Source organism: Hippoglossus stenolepis, chromosome 12, assembly GCF_022539355.2.
Source record: "Hippoglossus stenolepis isolate QCI-W04-F060 chromosome 12, HSTE1.2, whole genome shotgun sequence".
Taxonomy (NCBI): Eukaryota; Metazoa; Chordata; class Actinopteri; order Pleuronectiformes; family Pleuronectidae; genus Hippoglossus; species Hippoglossus stenolepis.
The window spans coordinates 19,986,190-20,011,624 of NC_061494.1; the positions used below are offsets into that span (position 1 = coordinate 19,986,190).

A 25,435-nucleotide genomic window follows, 5' to 3' on the forward strand; every position below is an offset into this window, starting at 1 on the left:
GGGCCTTTGGGCGTCTGTAAGATGATCAAAGTCCTGAGGTTTTAATGGTCCTGGAGTCTCCGCTGACGGCTCTCCTCACAGACTGCTCCTCTTTCCTGTGCTTGTGTGAGCTGCTTGTGTCCCGGCTGCTGTGATGCCGCAGGGCCACAGTGTGTTCTGACATAAAGGCTGGATGATGAGGATTGTAAAAAAAAAACTTTTTCTCGCTGCCGACGAAGAGACATTAAGTCTGGAGCCTGTGTTGAAAGGGATTTAGCTCATTACAAGATACTGAAAGTTTTAATTTCAAAACTAAACTGAAACTGACTTCAGGAAATACCCTCCGATAACATGTTTGATGCTCCTCAGGGACAAAGATACGAAGAGGATTATGCTCTTCAGAGATTCTAACGCGCTAGTACTGAATACTGTGAAAACTCAGAAAACTGTGTTATGGTTCCATCTGTACTTTAGTTCATGTTGATTCCGGGGTATGTGCTAAAATGACAGATTCTGTGGTTTTTCGCTGGAAGGTCTCATCACAAGATACTAAAAAAAAACAGTCAACGATTTCCTGTCAACTTCAGCTGGTCCTAAAGTTAAATGATGATATGACATGTGACAACATCGTGGCGTGTCCAGTTTTTTTGTAGCGTTGGCAGCGTTTATACCGTTAGACGTCCTGTCTCGAAGCTTAATAACCACTAACCTACATATATATATTCAAAAACATCTAATATTTACCTAAGTTGTTGCTGAGACAAACATTTTTTAGTGACATTAAGTCAAAAGGCTCACTAGTCAAAGTTGGCAGCTCCAGGGTGGTCTCTCTGTCCACATGTGATGCACAACATCTCCACAGCTGGATTTGTTGTAAGTCGCTCTGGATCAGATTTAAATGCCCAAACATAATGTGACATTGTGTAATGGTGTGGGAGTTGTGTTTGGTCCCAGACAACTCGGAGGCATGTGTTGTGAAACAGTCCGGTGTTTGTGCTGTCTCTCTCCCTCTCTGTTTGTGTTTGTGTGTCTGTCTCTCTCTCTGTCTGTGTGTCTGTCTCTCTGTCTGTCCCTCTCTGTGTGTCTGTCTCTCTTTGTGTGTCTGTCTGTGTGTGTCTCTGTTTGTGTGTCTGTCTCTCTCTATGTGTGTGTGTCTCTCTCTCTTTCTGTCTGTTTGTGTTTATGGATTCTGTGGGAAAATCAGCGCTGCTGTCTACTCGAAAAAATCCTCTGGTGTTTGTTTCCACAATAACACAAAGTAAGTGTGTCGCAGTGAACACGCCCTCCAGCCCTGTGGCTTTTTCTCACATGTGAACTGTCCACACAGACACACTAAGGACTCACGAGCATTAAGTTATAACTCGTATTCAAAAGTACACTTTGAAGGACTTTAAGTTTAGAACTACAGACGACCAAGGAGTCAAACCGTCGACTCCTTTGAGGCCTCGTCCCGTCGTCACAGCTCCTCAAACTGAAACAGACAAAAAAAAAAAACAGCAGATGATAAAACCTGTTTATAATCACTCTGTGTCTCTTTGTGGACGTTTTTCCGTCTCATTTTAAAACTCTTTGAGGTGGTTTTGCGTCTGTGGCCATTTTGTTCTTATTTTGATTCCCTGTGGTCATGTTAAGTCTCTTCTGTTGTATTTTGTGTCTTCATGGTCTCTTTGTAGTAGCATTTTAATTTTTTTTGCTTCTCTGATTATTTTGTTTCTGTCGTCGTTCTCTTTGCATTCATTTTTTTTGATCTCATATTAGTTTTGGGCACTATGGCCTCTACTCATACGGACAGAACGGGAGTGGGGAAGACGTGCAGCAAAGGGCCGGGTCGGAATCGAACCTACGGCCACTGCAGGAGGACTTGAACCTTGATCGTTGCAGTTTTTTGTGTTTTTTCATTATCATTTTGTCTCTTTGTCGTCCATTTGTTTGGTGATTCTTTGTCTCTTTCTTTCTGTTTGTCGTGTTTTATTTTTGTGTCTCTGTCGTTATTATGAGTCTCTTTTTTGATCTTCGTTAATTTCGTGTCTCTTAATTGTTGTTCTTGTTGTGTCTCGTTCTCGTTTTGTCTCTGGGGCTGTTCTGTCACTTTGTCGTCATTTTCTCATATTTCGTTTCTTCATTTCGTCATCATTTTACATCTTATCGTAGTATTTTGGAGTCTTTGTTTTGCGCCCCCTGGTGGGCCCTGATCATCCCATGGCAGAAAAGAAAATCGGGAGGGCAAACTTTTTGAAACATCTGACACCACATCTGTACTTCCCTCTCTTCTAACGTCCACTTCTCTACACAGGGTCAAACCTAAGAGCAGCGGTTGGCTCAGATCACATGTTTCCACACAATTTGCACTCGGTGAGAAATTATGTAAATCCTCACTGGATATTTCCTCATGCAGAATTTAATCAAATTCCAAACCCGGGTTCGTTTCAGTTCATGACTCCTCACACATACAGTATCCATCACACTGAGACATGAGCGAGAGCCTGAACTGAGGGAGGCCGGGGACGTCCACACATAAAGAGCGTTGCCCTCTATTAAAAGACTGTGGCTTCTTTTGAGCAAGGCATCGAGAGCTGAACGAAACTAGCTGCAGGGAAGTGAACCCAGCTTTTACTGCAACTTCTGCTTTTACTTCCCCATGTGTGCATTGTGAAAATGCTCTGACAACCCTCAGTCTTTATGTATGACAGTTTTTACACGTCTGCAGAATGTCCTCTATTAACAATAAAAGGGCACGGGAGGAAGAAGGAAGACAGAAATCCTCTATCAAGATGTTCATGGTCCTTTCATTTGAATAGTTTTTCATAATATGGTTTGAATGTTTTTTTTATTCTTTAAATATATTTATATCTTCTGTATTCATTTGTTGAGGAGGATGAGTAAACTGTGGAAGTTGGGATGAGTAAATGAAACCTTTGAAGTTTCTTGGTCCTTCAAAGGTTTGAAGGACCGGCGAACAGGCCTCTGTAATCCTCACTCTGAACACACACCCACAATGACATTTTAAAAACTACACTGAAAATAAGTTTGGGGCTTTATTGTGTTGTATTTTACATGTTCATTGTTGTGTGTGGTTTAAGATCTTTTTACGATATCCATCAATTATCTATATACTGTCCATTAAGGACACGGGGGTCTGCAACTTTCAGCATATTGCATTTCTATATCACATATAAGAAAAGCACAAAACGAAAGGCTCCCGTGAAGGGGTTTATTTCCCAAAGTGACGTTTCAAACTCAAGGTTCTTTCTCAGACTTTACAAACAATCATTTCCAGTCTCACCCACGAGGACTTTCCAGTCTCCACTTAACTCTAAACTGTCGTAGGACTGTGGAAGGAAAGTACCTGGAGAAAACGCACAGACACAGGGAGAACAACTCCAAACAGAAAGACCCCGGCAGCTTCGAACCCAGGTTATTTGGTTTACTTCACACTGGTGTGAGTCTCAGATGGAAAGAAAATGACCAACACGGTGAAAGCAGAAGGTAGGTGGGTGGATAAGTTATTCTTTGGAAATATTAACCTTTTAAAAATGCTTTTCCAGACACTTTCCGTACATTTGTTATTTCCACTTAGTTCCCATTGCTTCAGCGTACGTGTGTGTGTCACTCCACAGGCTGCCCACACACAGTGAACCTACCCACTGAGACCCATTGTTCCTAAAGGTCAGTGACAGGTGTGTGTGTGTGTACCTTCAGCCTTCGTGAGTGTACTTTACAATATGTTCCTGTGTGCGTGTGCGTGTGCGTGTGTGAGAGATCTAGTTCTACAGTGATGACAAACAGAAGTCCATTCATGGTGCAGCACGGAGGGAAGGGCTGGTGGGTGTGACCGAAAAATCCGAAAATGTATCAGGGTGCAAGTCTCGCAGCCTCCTCAGTATGAATGGAGGAGCAGCGGAGGAGAACAAGCCCTGGTGCAGGAGTGAAGAAAGTTTAGAGAGAGGCAGAGGAGGAGCGCACATGGCTCCCAGTGCGTCGGGATGGCTTTTATTACGCACGGCAACACGTTTGAAAGTGAAAGAGAGAAAGAGCTGTCAGGTGTACAATTGGTGCACATGCGCGCCTCGGCCAACGTTACTGAGTTTTGAAAAAAGAAAAGTGAAAGACAGGACGTGTTGAGTGCCAGTGACGATGAGGGGGTGAGTCTTCTTTTTCTCTCATGACTTTAAACACCACATTCTGGAACCAGGCTGTAACTTTGATAACAAAAAATGTATAAAACTGAATTTGTGCAACACATTTCCAAACTTTTTTTATTGACAGAGTAGAAATGGTGAATACTTTAAAACTTTTTAAAAGTTTGGAGACGTGTAGGGGCCGCGCACAGGCTCATGCGTAATAGGCGGTTTGCGCAAAGATAGACGGAAGTGAGCGGTGTCAGTCAGAGATAGTAGCCCGACCTTCCTCTTCCTTTTGTATCTTTTAAAAAAAACATGATAAATGAATGACTCGACCGGAGACAGTTTTTCTGTGACACGGTGGCTCAGCTGTCCACCTCCTGCTGTGCGCTTTCAGCCACACGCACCACAGAGGAGCGTGCACCCGGTTTTTATTCTTGCCATCATCATCATCATCAATCTGCAGAAAACATTCCTGTGGAGCTCGATCATCTTTCTATGGTCTGAGGTATGTGTTAGTGGGCGTCACCTCTTGGAAGGAAAAAAGCCTCTCACTAAGAATGTAGTGGGCGTCACTTGAATACCTTTGAACTGCTGGAGCCGGAGTGTAGAGCAGGTTTCAGAGTTAGGACAGAAAACACACGAGGACCAACCAGACACATGGAGCTGAGGGTTTAGTTTGAGTCAAACTAGGCTAAGTTACAGTGAAACAAACCTAAAGTTAGATGTTCTGACTTTGCCTCAAGGTCCATTTAGTAGATGTTCTGGTGCTGTTGGTTGCATCACACTATCTTCCTCCGCTCCTGGGCTGCAGATGTTTTAATTTCCCATATTTCGGTTCATTGTAGACATTTGGAAAAATGATGGTTTCAGCCAAATCTAAAAAGAGTCGATAGGTTTCTTCTTTCTAGGTTTTCTCGCTGTCGTCATTGATCTGGGAAAAGCTGATGGGTTTTTTTTTTGCTTATTCACTGATGAGAACCTGGAGGTTTGACTCAGAGAAACCTTGAAGGCCGAAGTGGACCTTGAGTTATTTTTCCCTGTCGTCAAACTGGTTTCATTTCCTCCAGCGTTGTTTGTGTTCGCTCTTGTTTGTACATGATTGTTTTCTCTTGACATAGTTGGTCCGTTGGCTACGAGTTCGCCTTCGTGGCGACATGAGAAAGCGACACAACTTTGTGCAGACTTTTCAATTGTCTATAAAATAGCTTCTCCAATGGGAACCTAAAGGTTTAACACCCCACCTCTCCCCCCCAACCCTTCCACTGTGGCCTGAAGGTAATATTAAATAGTGGAGCGCTTTGTCTAGAGCCACTGTTTGGTTTGTCCAGTCTGAGCTACTGTAGAAAAATGGCGGTGCAATATGGCAGAAACTAGAGGACCCCCCAAAAAACACAAAGAGGCTCGTTTCAGGTGAATATACACGAATTAAAACATTATTATGAATATTATATTACATTCCTGCCCATAAATAAAATCCTAACTGTTACACACTTGACCTCTAAGGAGTTAAAGAAATTGTGTGTGTGTGTGTGTGTGTGTGTGTGTGTGTGTGTGTGTGTGTGTGTGTGTGTGTGTGTGTGTGTGTGTGTGTGTGTGTGTGTGTGTGTGTGTGTGTGTGTGTGTGTGTGTGTTTAAAAGTTTCAGAATGAGTGACTTGGGGTTTCCCTGTCCCTGTTTTCTCCATTCATGTGGCTGGAGCCTGAGAGGCAGAGAGCTGTCGACCCGGATATGTGCAGAAACTTCAGTGAGTGTGAGGGAGGAAGAGAGAGCGAGTGTGGGTGTATGCTTGTGTGTGTGTGAGAGAGAGAGAGAGAGAGAGAGAGAGAGAGAGAGAGAGAGAGAGAGAGAGAGAGAGAGAGAGAGAGAGAGAGAGAGAGAGAGAGAGATACATTTGGAGGGAGTGAGTTTGCATGTTGTATTTTTACAACCTTTATTTTCAAAGAGGCTTGTTCTTTGAGATCATGCATTTTAAGCCGTGTGTGTGTGTGCATGTGTCGTTTCCTCATTGTACTTCCTGGTGACCTCAGCTGCAGCTTCCTCTCGTCACTTTCATCATTTTTGCATCGCCAGCAACTTACGTGCGATGCTTATCAAGAAGAAAACGAACGCACTGGCTGATGTCAACTGATCTCACATTCTGTGTGGAGCAGGAACAAGATGAGAGATTACGTGTGAAGTACAGTTTCAGAGACCTGCCCTTCCGAGGCACAACAGACAAGCTGCACCAAATTTCTCACACTCATAGTAATCAGTTCTGTAGCTGTGCCTGAATGTTGAAGATGTCCAAAAACTGCCCCGTTTCACAATGTTAAAGAATGTTTTAAAATATGCAAAGTTAAAACAAATCCGTGGATCGTAATCTGTAATCCATTGAGTAACATTTGCGTAATCTCGCTCAAAAATAAACCAACAAGCAAAGGGACGTGTGCAAGTGTAGCATCGTTGGTGGAGGTGACAAAACCATTAATGTTTGTAGTTAAACAATTTGAGTGCAGAGTTTGTTAACGTAGATCAGCCCCATTTAGAACCTCTTCCACCTTTTCTACATTTTATAAATTGAAATTAAAAAGTTTCACTCATTATATCTGTGGCTTTGTCTGCTCTATAAAACCAGAAGCCCTGCAGGAATTCATTTACCATTTAGTAATTGTAGTTGCCATGGCAGCAGGTAAGAATGCCCTCTCCAGTATCTGAGTGATATTTAGCTGTGTGTGTTGTGAGTTGTGTCGGTGCACAAGGGTGATGCAGCAGGAACCGGCTGATTATAGGCTGCTTTGTTTTCTGTGTATCCGCGCACAGGCAAATTAGAGGAAAACTAACATGAGAGAGATGTTGTCATGGAGAAGCTGCAGAGAAAGTTGAGAGTCAAAGGTGTGAAGTTCATTTCAAGTTCAACTTCATCGGTTGCACACAAACGGCGAGACTCGGGTTAGTGTCAGATTCCGAGGAGAGGAACAATTAGACTTTATACAAACTCATGTTGCACATTCCTTTGCTCTCATGGTCAGTGAGGTCTGAGGAGATTCACCCTGAGACACTGAAGACTCAGACTAAGAAAAGGTCAGATAGAGTGTTTTCAAACCAGGAAGAGGAAACTCACTGGAGATACTGTCTCTGCCGAACACTCTGCTACAGAGACAGGCTGTTAGAGGACCTCATGCAGAGCTTATCAAGCTTTTCTGTTGGCATAAGGAACTCTGAAGACTCTGCATCTGATTTGCTTGTGCATTTTAATTAATTGAGACGATGATGAAATGTTGAATATCATCCGGACAGGAGGTGAAAAAGGTAAAAACTGTTAGAGACACAACAGTGTTGTTCCCGTAGACTGTAAATAAAGATGGACGACACGTCTGTTCTTCTTCAAGCTATCAGAAATGAATCCCAGATATCCCGGATACGAGAGCTGCCATCTTGTGCGTTTGGAGTCTGCGCAGTGGGATCAGATGAGCAAGATCCCATTTATCCACTCTTTTTCTTTTATAGTGTCATTTAAATAATTAAAACCTAAGTTACTGGAAACATTGACACTTGAACATATATCAGTGTGATAAAAACTACCTAGAACTACCTAGAACTGCCTTTGAGACAAAGTTACTAAGTGTACTTTTTATTTGAGTCCAGCTTTTTCTATACGGTCTGCAGAGTGAAGCTAGAAAACTTTGCGTTCATCCTGCCTGGTTTAACTACAGTGACATTTTATTCTATTTGGTCACATGTACCTGAACTTTGGAACAAATCCTCTTCTATGAATTCGCAGTGTTCTTGTAATAATCGCCGCAATAAGAGTTCACTCACAACGATAATACACAAATGGTTTTTTTTGGAGTGTGCAGTTTGTATTGGGCGACCACAGTGGTTTACAGTTAACGCTACTGGTTTTTCAGTAAGACCCTGCCTCAGGGTGTAGATGGGTGGATGGAGGATGTGCGACAGTTCTTGCGTAGATGTGCCACCAAGGGGTTAACTGTCTCTCACACTTTGCAGTTTATTGGTAACGTAACGGCTGCCGCTTGTGCACCGTACACGACTCCTGTGCAGTTTTTAGTCAGAGCGACTGGTTTCCAGTAAAGCTCTGCACCCAGCTAGTGGCTTCACAGCAGAGGAAGTGGTGATGGTGGAGTCTGAAACTCTGTTCAGAAAAAAATGTTGCCATGCGTTGATTGCTTATCTTTGCATGCAAACAAATGTTGTTAAAACTAACGCGCATTTACATATCTGCTTTTCATTTAAGCGAGCTCATGCTACAGCAGCTTCCTGTGATCACACAGTGAGAGAAAATTACGAAGCCACAGTGCTCTGCAGTGAACACCACAAATATACACGTTTTTATGAATCTTGTGGGTTTGCACCACTTGATTGATTTATTCTCATAAGCAGAAGTGAAATACAGTATTATGAGTGTGCATATACTATTATATTATTCACAGAAGTGAGCAATAAATTGATCTGAGTTTCTGAACTTAATCATTCAAGTTTTAGGTTTGAACTTAAAAGTAGGAAATAAACATCCTTATCCTCATCCATCCCTAATTCTATACGTTGTTTGGTTCTGTGCAATATTTAGAGCTCAACATTTTGATGAGTGTCTGTGGTTGTGGGTCCACAGGCACCACCATGTGCTATATACAGGCTTATATCGCCACTTAGTGGACAGGCACAGACATGACAATCAAAAATGGTCAAAAGGTCTTAGTTCCAGGATCTAAATTATGAGAATCTGTTTAATCTTTGTCTCATTCAAAAGTAAATTAATTAAGATCTTTGCAGTTTGATAAAACAAGTGATGTGGAGGTTCTGTTCTGGGTGTTTTTCACTATTTTCTTATAGTTAATAATTAAAGAGAACAATCAAAATATTCATCAATGAAGAAAATGTTAGCGTCCTACATTCTGCTCCTCAGGTTTCCACAAACAGAACCGCTCTGCCTCCACCTGCTGTTCCACTTTGAAAGCTGCAGAAGCTTTTATCGTTTTTTATAGTTCTCCATCTTTAATCTATCTCTTAATTTACTTTTACATGCAATCTTTTGTTTGTTAAATTTCACTCGTCTCATTGATTTTACCTGCAGGGGTCATGAGACAAGAAAGGCAGCCATTTACTTTTTTATCTGTTCTTTTTTTTTGCTTTATTTTAAAGGCAAAAGTAAAATGTGATGTATATCTGGCATCTAGCTGAAGGTAATTTACAGTTTCAATCATATATATATATATATATATATATAGTATATACTAGCACATATGTGTTGTAGATGACTGAATATATTGACTTATACAGCAGGTGTGAGGTTGTGAGTGTGTATAAGAAACAATCTTATATTTATACACAAAAGAAGATCCACCATTTAGCTGAAAGGGATCTATTGGCAGGAATTGAATATAAAATAATCCTGGTGATGTTTTCACTAGTGTGTTTCATCTAAACCCTTTATATTTAAATACTTTATATTTACATCAGGAAGCAGGAGGGTGAGTTGAGGGGTATTCAGCTGCAACATGCAGCTTCACCACTAGATGTCCCTACATTCTACACACTGAACCTTTAAATATCCATCCCAGAACCTGGTGCCTGCGGTGTGTGGTCGGGTTGTTGCCATAAGAGGGCAGCGTCTTCCTCGTCACCAGAATAACAGCTCGGTGTGTTGGAAACCTCCAGCTCCACCAGCTTCTGTGGATCCTTCCAACCTCTGTCATTTCCACAGAGAGGAAAATACCACATCTGAAACCCCGCCCCCCTGGGGAATGTGAGGTATTGATTGGTTGGTGGGGGTCAGCTGGAGGAATTGATTGACATACTTACAGGCAACAATGGAGGAGAACAGTGAGAAGCAGCCGGGGTTTGGTTCACACAGTGGATCAGCACAGTGAGGACAGCTGTGGCTGTGTGTGTGTGTGTGTGTGTGTGTGTGTGTGTGTGTGTGTGTGTGTGTGTGTGTGTGTGTGTGTGTGTGTGTGTGTGTGTGTGTGTGTGTGTGTGTGTGTGTGTGTGTGTGTGTGTGTGTGTGCTGAATATTGATTGAGCTGCAGTTAAAGTTTTCCAGTGTTTCCAGTGGAGAAGCTAAACGTCCTCAGACCTTCAGCTTCTTATTATCTTGACTTTAACAAGTCACTATATTACTTGTCTTGAATATAGTTTAGTTCTATGCAGAGAATAACTATTCTATTTATAACTATTCCGTAACCATATTACATCCTGTTCAACATCAGTTAATGTCCAGTCACGGACGTTCTCCAACTATCAAAATGATGTTTGCAGACTTTTCATCTTATAATTAATTACATTTGCTCATGAACAATCATTTGAGATACTCTTTTGTCCTAATAATGATTATTTGTGGAAAGTAACTGTAATTTGTATGTACTTGACTTGAGTATTTCCATTTTTTGATACTTTATACTTCGACTATACAAAATTGTAGATGTACATTTTACTTTTTACGTCAACCAAGGAGGGGCTGCTTTCATCTCCATTTGTGAATAGATTACCACGGAACTTGGTGGAAGGATGTGGGTCAGGAAACAACACATGCAGTTTAGCGTGGATCTGGGGGCAGATCCAGAAATTGTATTCTCACTTCCAGACATAGAGAATTTATAAGTGTGATGTGAAAACTCTAAAACCCCAAACACAGGAAACCCAAATCTACAACGTGGATTAGTGTTCACTGGCAACACAAACCAGTTTCACCCTCAAACATGACAAGTCTCAACAAAAAAAAGTCTCCCCCTCGTCTTTCATCTCTCATTTCTCCCCCATCTTCCCCCCTAAAAACGTTGTTTCCTCCTCCTCCTCCTCCTCATCCAGTCTGGGAGCGTCCAGTCTGCGTCTGGCTCGTGAGTCAGAGGCAGCAGAGGATCTGAGTCACCTCCTCGTGAGTCTAAACATCATTAGTTTCCAGGGGGTGGACTGAGACCCTATTGTGTTTCTGATTATCGTGTGTCTACGTGGGAGCGTCTGAGCCAAAGTCTGCACCAGGAGTCAGTGCTTTTTTGGGGTTTTTGTGTGTAGAGCCAGGGTTGTGTGTGTGGTCCAGTGGGAGAGTGTGTGTGACAGAGATGAGAGGAAATGTGTCTGAGTGAGACCACCGGGCTCGACGCCTCAGGTTGGATGGTTTTGTCTCCGCTGAGGGTCCAGCAGTAACTCAGTCTAATAAACTAATCTGACGACACCCTCATAAAAATCAATCCCCTAAACACGTCTGCTACTTTCCATCAAGATCCGTGAATTATTCCCTGAGAAACCAATTAAATATTTCAAAACGCCCAAATCTCACAATGTCAAAGAAAGTGGAAAACTTCCTGTATCTGCGCCCTTGATCTGGATCTGCACCAAAATGTGGAGATGTGTCGTCAGTCTTTATTCACAGTCTTCAATCAATACGCCGGTCCCCGGCTCATATGAAACCACGAACAGCTGCGGACTCCATGTTTACTGTCGGCTCAGCGTGAAAGTCAAACAGTTAACAAGGTATCAAAGTCATAAAATGGACCAAACTGCAGCCTCCAGGGCAGATACGGTTTTTCAGATGACTGGAGAACTGTGTTTGCTGCCATGTGTTTTGATAATGTGACACAACAGCCTGGAGAAGTGAAAGCTGGTGTTTCAAAGAATCCAGCCGGATACAATCGGAGGCTCTGTTTTTGAGGCGCCGCGGCCTCGTCCGACTTCTGTCAACGTCAGAAATAATACAGCTACAGTAACACAGGCAGAAGACTGGCTCCCTGCAGCCAGACGACCAACCAGCCATAAATAATCACTTGGTATGAGAAGGAATTATATGGCATTTAGAGAAGGAAAACTCTGTTCCGTGCCTTGGAAGACTCAGCGTTTCTGTGTAGAGATCAGCTCTGTTCTTTTTAGATCCTCATGAGACATTTAAATCTGTTTAATATCAGTTTTTATGTGTTTAAAAATGAAGCTTATTTATTGGCAGGGCTGAAGTTTGTTGTGTCCTTTTGGGCTTCGAAAGAAAATGTGCAAAAAGTAGATTTAACTTGCTGATACGCCACCGAGTCAGCAACATGCGACTTTTCTCTTCAAACTTCTTCTCAAAGATCCATTAATGAATTTCTCCTATAACTTTAACACATTCAAGACGTTTTCAGACGTGAGCTCGTGAAAATGTCCGGACAATGACAGTTCATGTTTACTGTATTCGAAGCAGCTGGGGATTGCTCGGCTCAGACGTGTTCACATCTGGAAAATGGCGGTGGGATGGCGCCTGGGTGGAGGAGACGGGACATGCACAGAAAACTGAGGCGCTCTCTCCACCTCGTCATCTTTCCAAATTAGTGCGTTCGCCCTGCTGTCTCACATCCATCTCTGCCGATCGGAGCCGATTAAAACTTGTGTCTGCTGCCAAGTCATTTGATCCGGGACTGAAGGCAGATTTTCTTTCCACTGCAGATAAAAGCCATATGTGAGTGGGTGTTAATGGGTGTTTTTGACCACTGGAAAAGGGGCGTACAGAAAACTTATGAGGTCAAATACATGTAGAACATCTCTTTAGACAAGTTGTACCCGTACTTGGTGGTATTAAGTTATCTATAGGCTCTAAACCCATAGCAACGACTATGTGTGGGTTGAAGGTTTAATTTCCACACACACACACTAAAGTTAGTGTTCTGTGTACTGTTTGATTCATTCTGATATCGCCTGCAGTGGTTCTCCTTGACTCATCCGTAAACTCAATCCCCCACAATCCTCCCACAATGAGAGCTCTCAATGTGTGTGTGTGTGTGTGATTGACAGCTTGTACCGGTAAAGGGTGGGTGGGCTCCATCCAAATATGGTAACTTATACTCAAGATGACTCTGGACAAAATGCCATGCTTGAAGCTTTAAAATGGCAGCTCACCAACCAACTGGTGATGTCACGGTGGGTTTCCACTTTGACTTAGAACGAGTCTCTAATGAGTCTTCTCCGCTCTAAAGGCAAGTAAACGTTCCTTGTAAATGAACATAGGAGGAAGAAATCTAATTCAAACGGACGAGGTTTATTCAAATGAAATATTTTATTATCTGCAGGTCAGCAGTAACACTCATATCCTGTTCATTAGTAATAATGCAGAACAACATTAGAATCTGGTGTGTGCGTGTGTGTGCGTGTGTGTGCGTGCGTGTGTGTGCGTGCGTGTGCGTGCGTGGGAACTGGAGGGGAGGATGTGTGTATTTATGAAGTCAGCTCCCAGTTCCCATGACTTCCTCCGGATAGATCTGCACAGAGCACGAGTTCATTCCTATCAAACTAATTATCATACGCTGTAAGAATTGTTCACAAATGGATGGACTGGCCCAGTGAGTGAGGCACCTAGCTTCGTCTTTCCAGTGGTTTGAATGTGCAGTTTGAATGTGGAGCAGAGGAATCGGTGTCACGTCCCCTGCATGGACGGAAGTTTAGTTACCGTGCCCCTGGGAATTCTGGGAAAAGGGAAACGCTGTTTATTTCTGAATGTTGTGTTGTTTCTCATGACACAAGCAGTGAGGTCAGATCATGGGTCCGCTTCTCAGGCTTTCATGTTGCACACACACACATACACGCACGCACGCACGCACGCACGCACGCACGCACACACACACACACACACACACACACACACACACACACACACACACACACACACACACACACACACGCACACACACAGGAAGTGGTGGTAACCAATGACTCAGCCAAGCTCGTGCTTTTCATTTTCTCTCTCCGCTCTCTCTCCTCCCTCTGTCATCTGCCTTGTCTTTCTACATTCTATTCATTCCTCTCTCCTATTCTGGTTCTTTATTTTCTGTCCCTTCATTCTCTCTTTCTCATTTCCCCTCTTCTTTTCCTTCTGTCCTCTGCTCCTGACCTTCGGAGGTATCTGTGTGTGTGTGTGTGTGTGCGTTATCTGAGTATAACTCTCAGAAATGTGTGTGGGAAGATAAACTGGTCTACTTCAGAGTGATTAAAACATTCCCTCTCTCCTCTTTTCTCTCTTTGCCCTTCTTAGTTTTCAGAGAAGACCTTCTGATGAAGAGGAGGATGAGGACTGACTAACTGGTGAGTGAAAGAAGCTGTTTTAAACTCTGGTTGGTATTTATCAAGCTGCGAATGAACGCAGCTCTATAGGAAACTATCTTCTCTATCTTATTTTGATGTTCGGGCTGGTCGAGGATTGTTGCGTCGTCTTCTCAGATGAGCATTTCTGCTTTAAGACGCTTGGTAACACAAACCCAAAAAGAGAAACTGGAGAAAACAGGGCTGAAAAGCTAAAAGGATTCAAGAACTAGACGGAAAATATCAAGTTTTTGTGCGAGGGGTTAAATCTTTTTGTTAATACATCATAACGTTGAACTCTCTTGGATGAATAAGTAGCAGGACACGCAAAACACAGCTTCTGCAGCCGTGAGTTAAAAATAGAAGGTGTTAAAAAAAGTCACAGAGGAGACGAATATCACTGTGAGGACGAATGTTACCAGTTTGCTGGACGCTGCTCAGGTTGTGGTGAACGTTACGTATTTGGCTCTCGGCGAGATTCTCCAAACGCAGTCGTGTGATATCGTCAACGTGACGCAGCGACCGCGCCTCTGATGGGCTGAAGTGTAAGTGGAGACGTTTCAGCTTCAGAGGGAACAAGGTGATTGAAGATCTGTGGAGAGGAGTGAGTTTGTAAGTGACATTAGAAGGAGTCTCACACATATTCTATCAGATCTGTGAGCAGCGTGTTATATCATATATGACCGAGACAAACCCAAAGGCTTTGAGTGGGATGACTGATGCAGAGCTTTCATGCTGTTGTGTGGTTTTTTACTTTAAAGACGTCTCAGAGATGCAAGACATATTTTTGTAAATCGTCACTTGGAACATGAGGTAATTTGTTACAGTGCAGAAACTTCAACACATGAAACATATATCAACTCCACATTCTGTTTCTCCTTGTATCTCTAGATCTATTTCGTCTCGCTCAACTCATAACGTCTGTATCGGCTCATCTCGGCCTCAAGGGCACGGACACATACGCAAATGCGAAGCGAATATCGTGGGTCAGAGTTCACCGAGTTGGAACTCAACACAAAGCCACGCTGCGGTTAGCCTCGCCACAGGGAGCCAATGTTTTATTCGGCTCCTCGCTCGCAAAAATTGGAAATGAACGGGATATGCTTGTGTATGTGTGACCCTCTGGCAGCCACATGGGGGGGTCAGTTGTTGGTTGTGCAAGAGCTGAAAACACTTTGTGATTGTGTATCTGAAACATAGACTGTAAATGAAGATGGCCGACGAGTCCACTATCCATAGATGAAGGGGAAATATCCTGGATACCAGAGTCTGTGTGGTAGCTATCGTGGGATGGAGTTGTAACGAGGTCCCATCGATACCCACACTCGACCAATCAGGAGCCAGTCTCAGCGGCCAATCGTGACGTTTCACCACGTTTTCGTAGCATCAAATAACTGATTAAAACCAAAACACCTGAGCAAACGTCGGTGTGATGAGAAACTACCTAAGACGACAAAAACCAACACAACTTCATTTATTATTTACACACATTCTCTGGTAAAAGAAACCTGCTAATAAATGCGTCACGCACAGATCATGGGGGCAGGAGAGTGGTTGGTGCTTCTCTACCTGGCAACAGGGAGCTGAGTCATCTCAGTCCCAGCCCTCCCACGCCTACCCACGCTGCACTGCTCTCTCTCTCTCGGTGGTGGAGGTGCACGGCTCCGGACCTGAAACCAAAACTAACTGCATCACTTCATCCAGGCCCACACATGACAAAAACACACATTTACCGTAAACAGGGGGGGTGGGGGGGGCGTGACGCTGGCATAGGTGTGTGTGTGTGTGTAAGTACTGCTCTGAATCGAGCAGGTTTTGGTTTGTCTGTATGTGAAACCATGACGTTTTTATTTCACCTGCTTATTGTAGAAATTCAAGAGTCAGTCACATGTAGTTCGTCACACGTGTTGTTTTTAGAGTTTGGAGAGTCGTGGTGACATTTCACTAGATTTTCATTTCAGCTGTAGGTTGTTAAATTAAACATTAAAGATTCACGCATGAATATTTCACTGCTGTGTGTGTGTGTGTGTGTGTGTGTGTGTGTGTGTGTGTGTGTGTGTGTGTGTGTGTGTGTGTGTGTGTGTGTGTGTGTGTGTGTGTGTGTGTGTGTGTGTGTGTGTCCGTGTGTCCCTAAATGACACTAACACTTTGAGTCATGTGTCAGGATCGAGATCAATACACGTCAAAGCTGAATATCCTGTTAAGGTGGAAACCGTAGTAGGTCACTAGTTAGTGTGTGTGTGTGTGTGTGTGTGTGTGTGTGTGTGTCATCTTGAATTACGCTCTGAGATACAGTAAATGACTGAGTCGGCCACAAACATCTCTCTGCTCATTACTCAGATGTTTCAAAAAAAGTCACGAATGACGAAGACGTTTTCAGAAGCTCATATTCCGCAGGTAGAGTCGGAGGTTCGGTCGCCTTTGTTGGTTAAAACTTCTCTAACTGACAGTTTGAACGTGCACGCTTAGTACTTCGGCATTCTGTTCGATTCTAGTCTCCTTTTTCTACATCTTCTGACCACGTGACGTCAAACGACAACATTTCCTGCTTCTGCCTCTGAATCACAGATGTTACAGATTGTCACACACTTCTTTAAATTGAACCTGTTGTCGACTGCTCGGTGCAAAATGTCGCCCATGTTCAGTTCAGAGGATTATTTCTCTGAATCAAGTCTCCATCCCTGAGAGGACTGTCGACCTCTAGTGGCGCCTGAGCTGCTTTGATCCTGCTCACAGTGTGAGATTCAGTTACATGGAGCTCGTTCGTCTCCACACATCAGAACAAATGCAAAGATGTATAACTTAAACATATTTATTATCAGCATCTTGCATTTTAAAGTAGAGCAGGGAGAATTTAATTATTACTAACAAAAACAAACAAATGATAATCTGCAGATTAATCAGAAAAGAAGATTCAGATTAATTACATGTTATAAACAATATTAATTGTATTGGAACTAAAACATAAGGTACATAAACGTCATAAGGAGAAATCTTATCTACAGATTATAGCAGCTTAAAATACAGATATTACTCTTATGGACAATGATACATGTTTTATTTTGCTCAACATTGGTGACACAATTTGCGAAGTTACAAAATACAGACTTTAGTGCGTGAAGAACATCCCATGACTGTTGTGTATTCATGTCACTTAATATAAATATTAACCTTGCAGCAGTTTATAAAATTAGGAGATGAATCCTCTGTGGTGTCATTTAGGGTTTCTTCTTCTCTAACATAGTGTGATCTCTTGTATATTTGATGTTTTACAGCCGACTATAACTACAAGAGACATTTCCTGCCTCAGTATTTGACTTCAGGACGAGTCCAGGTCTCCTCACTTGCGTTTTAAAGTGAGGAGACCTGATCACAGGATTCACTCTGATTTTCTAATGACGTCCCCAAAGTCTCTAACTTCCTCTCAAGCTCTGTGATGTTGTGAAACTCGGCTGATAACAGCATGCGTTTGGAAACGGAGCGTAAACAAAAAGAAATTGTATTCGTTTTTTATACGACTTTGTATCTGTGGCGTTGTTTCACTAATCCATGAAACAAGGAACAGGATTATAATTTAAAGAGAAGTAAAACGCACCAAAAGTTAATAGTGCTCAGAGTGAATAACACTTTTTACTCTATGAGATTCATCAACATGTCGCTGGTTATTTTAATATTCGGTGCAATCAACTGTCTCAATAAACAGTTTAGACTCAACAGTGCATCGTACTTTATTATCATATCAGGTGTTTTAGCTCTTGTTGTGGAAACTCGTCCTTTCCTCCCTCAGTGTTCAGTGTGGTCAGTGTTGTGTTGCTGCGAAGGTTTCCTGGGTGTTCACCTGCTTCTCAGGAAACACTGCAGGTGTGTGTGTGTGTGTGTGTGTGTGTGTGTGTGTGTGTGTGTGTGTGTGTGTGTGTGTGTGTGTGTGTGTGTGTGTGTGTGTGTGTGTGCGTGTGTGTGTGTGTGTGTGTGTGTGTGTGTGTCACAGCAGTGTATAATTCATCTTGTCATGTATGGAGTGTTTACCTGGGCGGATGGGAGCAGCTCTCTTTGTTCACAAACTGAAACCAGGCCACAGTGTCACGATGATACTGTGTTTGTGTGTTTGTGTGTGTGCGTGTGTGTTATTGATATAGTTCCCCTCACCCTCCACTAGAGGGCGACTCCGCCCCACAGGAGGCAGCCTGGGCCTCCGTCAGTGTTTTTCCTTTGATAAAATCTCTTTAATGTCTCTGCGTCGAAAATACTTTTGCTTTTTATACGTTTCTTTTCTTCCTAAACGTTATTTTCTGTCAGATTTCGATATAAAATCCGCAGAAACAAGAACCAGTCTGTGTTTTGCTGTTTGACATCACGAGCTCCAGCTCTGGGCTCGTGGAGGTTTATTATCTCCGCAGTTTTGCGCAGCGACCGTCGGACAAAAGAAAATTCACTTCTCATCCAAATAACCACCAAAATATACCATGAATATAACTTTAAAATGACATAATGTTGATGTGGTACATGTCAAATTCATTTTTCTGTTTTTATAATAGATCTTATCTGTGTTTAATAACTGAATTTGAAGGCTGAGTTCTCCCTGACTCATAGTAATGTTCTTCTTTTATTTGTCTTTGTAATTTTATTATAAAAATAAGTCATTCGTATTTACATTATTAGCTTTTTTTTAAAACACTAATGTTTCAGATCTGCTCATGTGCAGAAAACACGCGTTTTATCATTTTGTTCTTTTTATTTCCAGGATTTCAAGACGACAACAGGTCAAATGTGATTTTTACCAAAACGAAAAAATGATCTTTCCACATGAGCTTATTAAAAATACGATATCTTCGCCTATGATTAAATAAATAGAAGCAAATGTTGATTTCACATTGACTAACGTGTGGTGAGAAAGAAGCGCGTCGTTAAATTAATCTGTATTTCGCAGTGAGTCGGGATGAGACATAAACACAAACTTCGCTGTTCATCTTTTTAAAAAAGTAAAAAAAAGTCGATGTAATATTCTACTTCGAAAGATTTAATAAAAAATCCAGAAGCAGAAAACTAAACGTCCTCATATCTTCATGCAGAATATAAAGTTTATCGTTTTAAAACTTCTGCAGCTCCAGGAAACGACTCGAGACGTGACAGTAAATACAAGTTATTATTATATTATTGTTCAGTGGTGATTAAGTGACTGTAATTGTCTCATGAAAGTTTCTCTTTATGAAGTTTTGTACTTGAATTACATCGGATCACATTATCACATTTATCAAAAACACCAAACGCGTCTATAGCTAAAAATAAATAATGAGACTCCTGTTTTTTTACCTTTTTGTCCATTTCAAGTTTCTTGAGTTTCATTCCTTCGATGGTTATAGTTTAAAACATATTTGTTGCGTCATCAATCTATTTATTAAGTTGTTTTTTATCGCGTTTCTTTATAATTTAAATAATGTTTTGCCGACAGCTCATTGAACTCGGAAAACTTCGGCAGAACTTCATTTTATTCGCAGAAATAAAGATACTACAGATAATTAAAATCGGTTAATTTCCCATCAAACTGTAATAACGAGAAATTATGACCTTTTTTGTACGATGTGAACAGATTAAATATTAAATCATCAAAACGTCAAAGCTCGAAAATCCCCCTGTTTGATGAAAACAGAGAGATCTCACACACCCACACACACACACACACACACACAGACACACACCACAATATGTGGAAAAATAATATTTTGTATATTTAGGATCTCTGTTCTCTAAATATAAAATCATATTGTTACTTTTTAAATGACTAAATCATGAAATCTGTAGTTGAAAATAAGTGTGTTATAATTTTTCAATTCATGACCCTTCATTATCAACAATTTATTTTTCGTTTTAAGGATATTACACTGACACATGGATCCTTTGTTTTTTTTAACTCTTGAAGGTGAATTTTAAATAATTTCTAAGGAGTCAAACTTTATTAATTTAGCACCTTTCATGTCAATTAATTTCATAAACCTTTTGGACGTTTGAATTCAGGGACTAAAGAGAGAAGAGGGTCAGACTGAAGCTTGTTATTCAATATCTGAGTCATATCTGCCGACAGTGATCTATATCAAAAATATCTCTAAAACCCACAAAACGTGTAAATGAGCTCCAACATCAAATTGAGTGTATGAATTAGATTTCCTTTGAACTTTGAGTTTGTAAAGTTTCACCTCTTTGTTCTGCTGTGAGTGTGTTTGTGTGTTTCTGAGTCACCTGCGGTCGTGAGGCAGAGATCCGTGTGTCGTCTCTCTCACTTTAACTCAGCACAACGTGGATATTGGAGGAGCTGAAGGTTGAATTGTCACGTTCGGTGTTTCACGCAGGAGCTGGATTTGTATTTCACTCCGTCGCTACAACACCAGGCTCAGCAAACTGCTGCTTTCACTGCGAAAACAGACAACACACAAGTGTGAAGTGGAAAGTAAAGCAGAAATACGACAACTACAAATACACAACAGAGTGGAAATGGTGTGTTATTGTGTAGGAATGCGTGAATCTTTATGAGTGAAATCTTTGTCACCTCTAACTTTTCTTCCGGACTTGATGAGAAATTTAAAGAATAATTTAACTCTGAAGTTTCTGTGAGAGAATAAAAACAGATCAAAACTTAACAGTCTACTTGATTTAAACATATCAAACTTTCTATTCAGGGAAACTGATGATCAGTAATATGTTTATATACCTAAGGTAAAAATTTACTGTGTATTTTTTATTTTTAAACAACTGGGAAAAAATAGATTAGAGAAAGTAGCTTTTAGATAAATTCCTCATCTGCATCTGACTGATGTTTCTCTACAGGGACACAATTCAAACCGATTCTCCATTTTTCTTTTCACCTGACTGCAAAAATCAAACGTATCTTTGCACTTTGCAACAGACACAAGAATCACAGACAAAATCCAGTTTTTTTCCACCATGCAAACTCTGAAACTACACAATTCACAGCTGAGCCCCGGCAGCAGCTAAATGCCTTCAACCAACATGGACCGAACAGAACTTAATCTCAGGTATAATCCCAGTGTCACCAGCAAAAAGCTACTGTGCATTAAACTGGACTATAATGGCAAAAATTTTCCTTTTTTGTATTTTCATTGTTTTAATACATCAAACACAGTCATTCAGATATTTCCCCAGAAGAGAAATGCATGAGTCAACTTTTTTGGGGGGGAAAAACCAAGAGTTAGATCATTTTTATGAGTTTGGGCCAAAACAGTTGAGGAGCGTTTTTTTGGCACTGAAATGAGTGTGTGTGTGTGTGTGTGTGTGTGTGTGTGTGTGTGTGTGTGTGTGTGTGTGTGTGTGTGTGTGTGTGTGTGTGTGTGTGTGTGTGTGTGTGTGTGTGTGTGTGTGTGTGTGTGTGTGTGTGTGTTGATGCGTTGGCGAACAGCGGGTTTATGTAAGGCCTCTATGTGAGATGATGTTGAATAAATAACACTAACATTAAAAACACACCTGGGTGTCCCAGAAAAATGGGGAAGAGAGAGAGAGAGGGGGAGGAGAGAGAGACCAGGAACAGTTGTGTAACCATCATATTTAAGCTCTGTCAGACTCGTTGTTATAATGGAAATGAAGAGCGTGATATCTGTAGATGTAATGATATTCAAACAAAATTAATAATTCAAGTCAATAGATTAAAAGTTCATATCACAGGAGGAGGTTTCAGTGTCTCACAGTGAAGCTTCAAGAGGAAACAAGGCGAGGCTCCCACCGTGAAACACATGAGAGATTCTTAACAGTAAAGTCGCCCTGGCAAACACACACACACACAGACACGTGTGTGTGTGTGTGTGTGTGTGTGTGTGTGTGTGTGTGTGTGTGTGTGTGTGTGTGTGTGTGTGTGTGTGTGTGTGTGTGTGTGTGTGTGTGTGTGTGTGTGTGTGTGTGTGTAACTTGTTGGCCTGTGATTTCAGTCTTTTAACATCACTGTTCCTCTCCAGTGTCGAGAAGGAAAGACTCTTTTTTTTTAAGCACATTTCAAAGAAGTTAGAAATAAGTAGACATTTTTGGAGGTCACAGTATGAATCTTACTCACTGGAAGTATTGATGCTGGTGATATTGGTATTTCTGCTTCTGCAGCTTCTGTCACAGCAGCTGCACAACCACAGCTATTACTAATAACCATCACTGAAACCGATGCTTCTGTACGTCTGGTAATAATATAACTGCTACTACTTGTTATCAATACATTTCTATTACTACGTTTACAACTACTACTACAGATGTTACTATTGCTACATCTACCATGGTTATGGAAATTACTATAATTACTATAAACATTACCATAAGAGGTACTGTGTCAGCAGCTACTAATAAAACTACTGATTCTTATTTATTATTAAACATGACAGGAGACATACGGAGACCATGTGTTTGGTTTTCTTACATTTATTCACAACACATGAAGAAATCTCACGACACATGAAGACTTTGTTTTAGTCATTAGTAATTAATCACTTAGCGCAGAAGAAAAATACCCAAGAGCAGAGGAGAAATCTGAGCACAGGATAAAAGCACAAACACAAAATACGTGAGTGTGACCTTCTGCACATGCAAAAAACTCCCGGCTGTTTTCCTTCAGCAGAGAGACACATGCATATCTTTGCATCCGTGAACAGTGTAGGAGCAGCGGAGCGATATTCTGCCAGTCAGTGTAGTAACCGCCTCGCTGCAGCTCCTCTGCATCTCCTCTGCGTCTCCTGATGTCCCACGTGTTGTTAACGTGGCATTTAGAGCCCACGAGCGCGACCTTTGAACGTTCACATCAAGAGAAAGTCTCATTTGAATCTTGCACACAGCTGTAAACATCAGCCTGTGACTGTGCAAGCGTCTGAAAACATGCAGAACTCTGCAGGAGTGTGTATGCGGGTCGATCTCTGTGCTCCGTTCACTCGGTTGTGTGCTCATAATGGCTGCGGAAGATACCCTGAAACAATTGTGTTGATGTATTTTAGTTGAAAGTGGGTTTTTAAAGTGTATTTAAGAGTCTTTGTCTTTATTGGCTAGTAAACCTGCAGTTAGCTGCCTCTGTGTGCGTTTGGCTGCTGTAGTGTGTTAGCTTGTGAGCTACTTTTACAAGTTTTCATTAAACTTGTCACAATCACCAGTAAACACATCAAATAAATCACATCTGATCAGTTCTGTTCGTCCGTTGAGATCCAAAGACGGATGTGTGTTGTTATTTCTATTAAGTTTTCGGAAATTGGTGTAAAATATCAAAAAATTACATCTTTTGATTCGGTTTGTATTTTTAGGACTGGATCTCCTTTTAAAATCCAGCTTTATAGAATCATTAATTTATGACCACCTCAACATGAAAAATACAATAAACATAGACCGTGGAGATACATGAGTAAACATGGACAGGACTCGCATACAGAAACATATTAGTTCAGTTATTTAAACACCAAATAAACCAGTGACTCCTGCTTTAAAAATATCATTCACATTCATCTGTGATGTAAATATTTGGTGTAATTGATAATTAATCAGTATTAAAAGTGTTGTTGTCAGGTGATGAGGAACCAGCGCACGGTGCTTCATCACTGAGGAGAGACACAGAGAGAGAAGGATGAAGGAGACTGAAAATATTGTCACATTCGAGTGATGAGACTTAAAGTGTGTGGGCTTTGTTTGGTACCACAGATGGTACACAAACACCCACACACACAAACCCACACACACACACACACACACACACACACACACGTTAAATGTCAGCCACGCTGTTGTCTCCTGTCAAACACGTCACCCTGAATAGTAAAGCATCGTCTAAAACCCACAGAAACCTCTTCTCGGTTCAGTTTTTCAGAGGTTGACGAGATAAAAAGAATCTGAGTAAATATGTTTTGTTTTGAGGTGTTTTCAAATTCCTGGAACACGTTCACTACCTGGCCTCGCGTCACCTGTTTGTTTATGAGAAACACTTGTGATGGATTCCCCCCCCTCCCGTCACATGTTCCACGTGTCGTGTGAGGGAACAATCGGCTAATTTGAGGCGGAGAGATCATGTGTTCGAGCGCATTTTTACGAGCTCACAGCTTCTTATCTGATCTGACGCCGTGTCACTAAAGCAGAACTCGGACTTTTCATCCTGAACTGGACTTTCACATCATTTTCTATCATGTTTATCACTTCTGACCAAGAAAAGATTAGAAACAAATCCAAAAATGTGTTCTCAGTATTTAATTAAAACAGAAATCACACATTTATCAGCAGTCATAAACCGTGTGTCAAAGTTATTTTGCTGTAAACTACTTTGCTGTGCATCTCTATGACACAATTTAACCAAACAAAACCATAATTACTAGATTTTAAATCTATGATCTGAAAGAAATATGTTTTTAATCTGCAGTGAGAGTGGAGTTTGTCTGTGTGAGGGTTTGATGCCGTGTAAATGAATATGAGTGGTGATGCACACAGTCTGCACACACTGTATATACCCTAATGCTAACTTCTTCATATTGTTATAATATCATTTCATTACGACAATATTAACACGTTAAATGACAGAAGATTCGTTAATCTTTAAGCTGTAGATAGTGTTTCTTATCTAATTGGTTAAAAAGTTAATACATTACTACACTACATGATGTTATTTTTCATTCCTACCATATGATCATAAATACATTTTTTGCTCTATTTATGCTTTAGGTTGTGTTTATAGTCTGATAGGATGCAGAGATACTGTACCTTGAGAGTTTCTGATCAATATAAACTTAAATTGTCTCTCAAGCTCTATTGTTGTCTATTGTTCAAGCTCATCTTTGTGGACAAACCGTACTTCTACCTTCTGTTGCCCGGGGTCACCAGTGTCATCCTGTGGTCGACGAGTCGGGCTTTTCCTCTGCAGACTCACTTCTCTATGTGAGAGCTGACAAAGACAAGAACGGACATTCTGCAAGTTCTCTTTGCTCGATGTCTGAAACCTTGGATTTTTGCTGATGTCGCTAATATAAAATCTGTTTTGTAGTTGTGACTGCTGGGTAACATATAGTTTTAAAGGAACACGTTTCAGTGACTATTTCATCCTTGTTTCAATGTCTGACAACAGAAACAGAGAAGATTGATAAACTACGGTGGCCCTAAAGCTCGTGTGCCGTGTGAATACACACAACACGACCAAATAGACAAACACGCTACATAGACACATGAGTTGTCAAATTTATGTTTTCTTAATGTGCTTGTGTTCAACTCTCCACCTCACAAACTGCTTCACTGGGAACCCGGATGTGTTAAAATGTTGTGTATGTGCAGAGAGAAGCAGATAAACTGGCTAAAGA

At 41.3% G+C, this 25,435-nt stretch overlaps 1 long non-coding RNA gene across 1 annotated transcript in view; it reads left to right on the forward strand.

The window, feature by feature from the left end:
* The first annotated feature begins 3,840 nt into the window (after positions 1–3,840).
* Positions 3,841–25,435, forward strand: part of LOC118119084 — a 42,448-nt gene continuing 20,853 nt past the window's right edge. The window contains exons 1-2 of the long non-coding RNA XR_004698046.2: positions 3,841–4,121; positions 14,089–14,138. This is a non-coding gene — a long non-coding RNA (uncharacterized LOC118119084). The remainder of the gene's footprint in view (positions 4,122–14,088; positions 14,139–25,435) is intronic.